The sequence below is a fragment of the Gekko japonicus genome, unplaced genomic scaffold (genome assembly GCF_001447785.1).
Source record: "Gekko japonicus isolate JY-2015 unplaced genomic scaffold, Gekko_japonicus_V1.1 scaffold1390, whole genome shotgun sequence".
Classification (NCBI taxonomy): Eukaryota; Metazoa; Chordata; class Lepidosauria; order Squamata; family Gekkonidae; genus Gekko; species Gekko japonicus.
The window spans coordinates 17,687-23,758 of record NW_015161994.1 but is presented as its reverse complement, the minus strand read 5'-3'; the positions used below and the strand labels follow the sequence as shown (position 1 = coordinate 23,758).

General features: G+C 45.1%; 1 protein-coding gene across 1 annotated transcript in view; it reads right to left on the bottom strand.

Moving 5' to 3' along the window:
* The window catches only part of SESN1 (sestrin 1), a 53,977-nt gene that overhangs the window by 47,075 nt on the left and 830 nt on the right, over positions 1-6,072 (bottom strand). The gene's annotated exons all lie outside the window — the stretch shown is intronic.

Genomic DNA, 6,072 nt, shown 5'->3' with positions numbered 1-6,072 from the left:
ACGGTGGCTAAGGAAATGATATCTGCTGCCCTGTCGTGGGGCAGGTAAGCCATGCATGTCTTCGAATCTAATTTCCTTCCTTCCTTGTCAGAAGAAGCGGAATGCGTCCTCTTGGATTTGGAGGAAGATGTAATCACCATAGAGTTCAGCTGAACGCGTGAGAATAGGAATTTGCCATCTGCCTCTTGTACCCTGTACATATGGTCCAGTCGCCTTGTGGACACAGGAGCAGATGAAGGTTTTAGCCATGATGTCTTTGCTGCCTACAGAAGGACTGAAGACATGGGCAATGCCAAGGTGGAAGAGGTATCTAGCTGAACTATATCATAAACTGCATCCATTGCCTGCGGATGTTACTGGACGACAGAGAGGCCTAAAGAGTGGGCCATTCTTTTGACTAGATCTGTGTAAGATGTAATGTTGTCGAATGGGGATACGGGTAAGTCCTCAGCGACATCCTGGTTGGGAGATGTATGGTCAGGAGAGCTATGAGCCTCAGAAGCCTCCGTATCTGAGTCCTCTTCTATGAAGTCAGAGGAGTCTTGTTGTGGTATTTGGACCGAAGTGTCCTGTTGACAAGTTATGGGTTTAGATTGGACGACGACTGGGGTTGGAGTGACCGGAGGGTTAAGAGGACGACTTGGTTCCAGAGTATGGTGGGAAGGATTGACTACAGGAGGACGTGACAGAGATGCTGAAGGTCTCGACTTGTGGGGCGATATTGACCTATGAACAGAGTGGGACGAATAGCGATCCCAATCAGAATAGCCCGCCGGAGTAAACCACGGCATGGAAGGTGGAAGGAGACGGAGAAGGCTCTGCATCCATTTGATGACTTAGGAGCTCTACCGTTTCAATGTCGGAGTAAGGACGCTCCATTTGTTGGTTGGGGGAATCCAATAGTTGGATGGTCGGTATCGGTGGAGGGACTTGGGCCTCCAATATCGATACTGCCCTTGCAGCGGGAGGCACTTTAGGGGCATCACCCAGTGCAGACACCGCTTCCTTCCCCTTCTTCGCCGCCTTCAGGGACTTGGAGGTGCCCTTCTTTGCGGACTTATGATCCTTACTTGCCTTAGCATTCTTTTTGGCTGGCGTGGAAGCGGACGATTGTGCCTTCGATGTCGGGACCTTCGGTGTCAGGTGGTCGACATCGGAGGCAGACCTCGATGTCGGAGCTGTCGATGTAGACGGTCTCTCCTCCATCGCTTAGGGAGGAGCAAGGGCCAATTCAAGCTGCGCCACTTTAAGGTGTGCAGCACGGTTTTTTTGTGTTTGATTGGAGAAACGCGCACAGTGACGACAGGACTCTGGCTGGTGAGACTTTCCGAGGCAAAAAATGCAGAGGATATGATGGGCAGGAGGAGCAAGCTGGTTGCCACAACCCTTACACCTGTTGAAAAATCCCCACTTTTTCTCCATAAAAGAAGCGAAGAAGAAGAGGGAACTTTTTTTTGGGGGGGGGTAGCCCGAAGGCCTGAGGTAAACTCCCCCTCAGCAGAAAACAAAGGTGTTTTTTTTTAAAAAAACTCTTTTTGAAAAATAAACAACCAAAAATTAAAGTAAAAGAAAGTTTGGAAATAATTCCTAAGAGCTGTGAGGCAAAAGCTAACAGCGAACGGATCGGACTGACGAAGAAGAGGTCTACTCACCGCGGCAATAAGAAAGGAACTGGCGGGATGTCCGCACCCACCCCTCTGGGCATGCACAGTGGGGTTCCTGCACATGCCCGAGGGACTGGGTGCGAAAATCCATTAAAAGAGCTTGCTACAGCACCGATCGATCCAGCACGTGCACACTAGATCCCATAGGTGTGAAGCACAGAGACCATGTCAAAGATCCTTTCTGATAAGCATGTACTCAGTTGTTGGCTGTGGAATCTGACATCATCTCATGAACCTAAATTCATGATGAAAATTGCCTGGTTTGTGGTTCATGAGACAAACCTCTCACGACCCTCCATGTGGTTTTTGGAGGTTCAGGCAGTTTGTGATGGTGTATGTTGGCAGCATCCATAGCAGTCATACCGGCACAGATCAATTATGAATGTCAAAGAAACAGGGGGGATGGACTTCTGCAACCCTGGAAATGACAAGAGTGGCCCTCCAAAGCTAAACAGGTAGCACTGGCTGCCAATAAGAGCTCCCATTCTGCTCTATGGGGTGGCACATACAGGGGCATCCCCAGGAGGTCTGCTGCAAGTTGGATGCCTCTGGCTTGCAGGGGCTCTGTTCTATACACTCCTGGACCTGTGGCTGTGATTTCCCCAGAGATCACTTTCTTGGGAGCACCTACCTGGGAGGGCTGCTGCTCCACCACCCCCCCCAGCCAATCCTCACCAAACTTGGAGGGCAGGTAGAAGGGCATCCTGGGGAGGTCCACTTAGAGTTTGATGCCTCTAGCTTGCAGGGGGTAGTACAGCACATTCCTGGACCTAATTTCCCCAGAGAGCAGTTTTCTGTGGGCACCTGCTTTGGGGGGCTGTAACTCGCCCCCTCTAAATCCAATCCTCACCAAACTTAGACGGCAGGTAGAGGAGAGTCAACTGGAGACTCGCTTCGTGTTTGGCATCTATAGCCTGTAGGGGGACCATTCTACCACATCATGAACCTCACAAAATGAACCTGGTTCAGTAAACGGGAAGGTTTGTGGTTTGTGTGGCCCCATGAACCATGAATCAAAACGAACCTCGATTTTCCTGGTTTGTGTCCATCCCTAGTTTTGGAACAGATGAGGGCTAACAAGCTGAAATATAATCCTGGCCAGACAGAGGTTCTACTTGTACAGGGAAGGTCCGAACCAGGAAATGGGTTATCCCCTGTTCTGGATGGAGTTGTACCCCGCCCCCGCGGAACAGATTTGTAGCTTGGGCTGGCTCCTGGACCAGGGCCTTCTGTTGGATAAACAGGTGGCAGCGGTGGCCAGGGGTGCCTTTCAGCCGTAGCACTACCTGGGAAAAAAAATCTTACCACTGTGGTGCATATCCTGGTAATTGCTAGATTAGTTTACTGCAAGGCACTCTACATGAGCCTGCCCTTGAACACTGTCCAGAAGCTACAGTTGATACCAAATGCTGTGGCCAAGTGTAGACTTGGAGACCATCTCAGTCCAATCCCATCTACATTGGCTTCCCATTTGATTCCAGGCTCAATTCACAATGCTAGCACTGACTTTTAAAGCCCCGTACAGCCTGGGACCAACATACCTTAAGGACCACCTACTCCTGTATGAACCTACTACCTCACTCTGGTCATCCTTGGAGGCCCTGCTTCAGTAGCCTCCACCATCTGAACCTAGATGGGTTGCAAGCCAAGAAAGGGCCTTCTCTGTTACAGCACCAGAACTTTGGAACTCCCTCCCAAGGAGATTCATCCATCTCCCTCTATCGGTGTCTTTCACCAGCATGTGGAGACTTCTTTGTTTCATCTGGCATACCCCCAATAACAGTTATAGGCCCTCCTTTTAGTGCTGTTCATTTATGTATTTATTATTATTTTGTATTTTAATTGAATCTTATCATTGTAACTGTATTTTAATTGTTTAAATTATTTAATGTTTCTTATGTTCACAGCCTTGTGGACCCTGATTGGGTGGAAAAGCAGCATAAAAATGTTTTAAATAAATAGTTGCTAAAAAGCAGAACAAAACATTGCACAGAAATAAATGCCTTTAAAGAAAAGGAACTCTCAACTCATTAAGACTTTAAATCGCAAGTATTTCTTATTTGCTTGTTATAAAATCTAAATTTTAAAATATGTATCTGGATAAAATCATAAGCTTTACAAATAACGTGCTGGTCTTTGTGATTCATAATGTACAGTGATGCAAATTATGCATATATGACCCTGCCTTAGAGTAGACCGTTTTCAAGTTAAATATACTGCCAGGCAGTCGCTCTCCAAAGTTCCAGGTACAGGTTGATTTTTCCTAGCACTGCTACGAATGGTCTTTTAACTGAAGTTGCCAGGGCTACACCTAAAATCTTCTTTAGGCAAGCTATGTGCCTCACCCCTACAAACCTTTATCCCTCCCAGAGCATTTTCGTCATCCAGGCTTACAAAAACAGGAAAACTGACCACCATCCTCATTATACACTACAGGCCCAATAAAAACTTTTAAATATTTACTGCGACTTTATCTTGTTTCCTGCTCAGTACAAATACCACTGGATTTAACCTTGTTGACAACAATGCTCTACACAAGCATTAAAATAAAAAGATTTAAGTTAAACTGATTTCTGCTTCACTTGCCATTGAAAAAGTTTCTGGGTGTACAGTAATTGATTCAGTAGCTTCTCCAATTCTCTTCTCACATTGCAGGACAGGAATAATCTGCAGTTTCAAACCCACACTACTGAATATCTTAGTTACATGCCACTTGAAGACAATAACTCACTGACCATGACACTGTTGATACCAGCTACTGGTTATTCTGTAATGCAACAACTGGTATCCCATTCCAGGTTATTTTGACATCTCTACATAAGCTGAAGCGCAAAACTAATTTTTTATTGGTCAGAAGTTTTCTCCCACCAACTGCTCCAACAGAAGTCTATATGCTATGAAAATTATAATAATGACTCATTTGTATTGTCACCTTGCTTATTTAATATATATGCAGAGTACATCATGCGAAATGCTGGCCTGGATGAATCACAAGCGGGAATTAAGATTGCTGGGGAAAAGATCAACAACCTTAGATATGCAGACAATACCACTCTAATGGCAGAAAGTGAAGAGGACCTTAAGAGCCTCTTGCCCAGAGTAAAAGAGGAGAGTGCAAAAGAAGCTCAACATCAAAAAAACTAAGATTATGGCATCCGTCCCCAGCACTCCTTGGCAAACAGAAGGAGAAGTCGTGGAAGTAGTGACAGACTTCACGTTCCTGGGATCCCAGATCACCGCAGACTGTGACAGCAGCCATGAAATTAAAAGATGCCTGCTCCTTGGGAGGAAAGCGATGGCGATCTAAACAGCATGATAAAAAGTAGAGACATCACCCTGCCAACAAAAGTCCGCATGGTCAAAGCAATGGTATTCCCAGTAGTCATGTATGGCTGCGAGAGTTGGACTATAAGGAAGGCCGAGCGCCAAAGAATAGATTCTTTTGAACTATGGTGCTGGAGAAGACTCTTGAGAGACCCTTGGACTGCAAGAAGATCAAATCAGTCAATCCTAAAAGAAATCAACCCTGATTGTTCCCTAGAAGGCCAGATAATGAAACTGAAGCTCAAATACTTTGGACACCAAATGAGAAGGGAGCACTCACTGGAGAAGACCCTGATGCTGGGAAAGATTGAAGGTCAAAGAAGATGGGGACGGCAAAGGATGAGATGGTTAGACAATGTCACAGATGCAACGAACATGAAATTGAGCAAACTTCAGAGGACGGCGGAAGACAGGAGGGCCTGGTGTGATGTGGTCCATGGGGTCGCGAAGAGTCGGACTCGACTGTGCGACTGAACAACAAAGATATTATTTTCTTGCCTATCATTTTACATTTTAGTGCCTGATCTCTTGAGGAGAAACATTTTAAAAACTAAGCAAAAACTACTGCTCTTCCTCATTAGGTATGATATTAAAACATCTCCATTATATTCAACTTAAATCAATTTAATTATCATTTTACACTGTGTCTTTGAGTCCCATAGCTTTGAGCCTCGGTGAGAAAGAAATGTGGACTAGTAATACAGCACATAAATAAAAGACATCAACTTTGTGGTTAAATATGAAGCTCCATAGTTTATTTCTCCAGCAATACATTTAGCAAGACTTGCCCACAATACCCCAGCTATGCCAGAACACCATCAACAATACAAGGCAGGCACTTCTATATTCTATAAGGCAGTTTTGACAGGACTACAGAAATGACATATGTTTTTCATGCATTGAGGGACTGTCTCAGAATAAGATGTCTAGGTTTTGAAAGTTAGCACACCTTGCCTGTTATTTTGGAACATTTGCATTTCAAAGACTGTGTCTCTTTTTTAAAAAATGAATTGTTACAGCAGCAAGAAGCTTTCAAGAGATGGAAGCTGCAGTCCATTATCAAACCTCATTATATATTTCAACC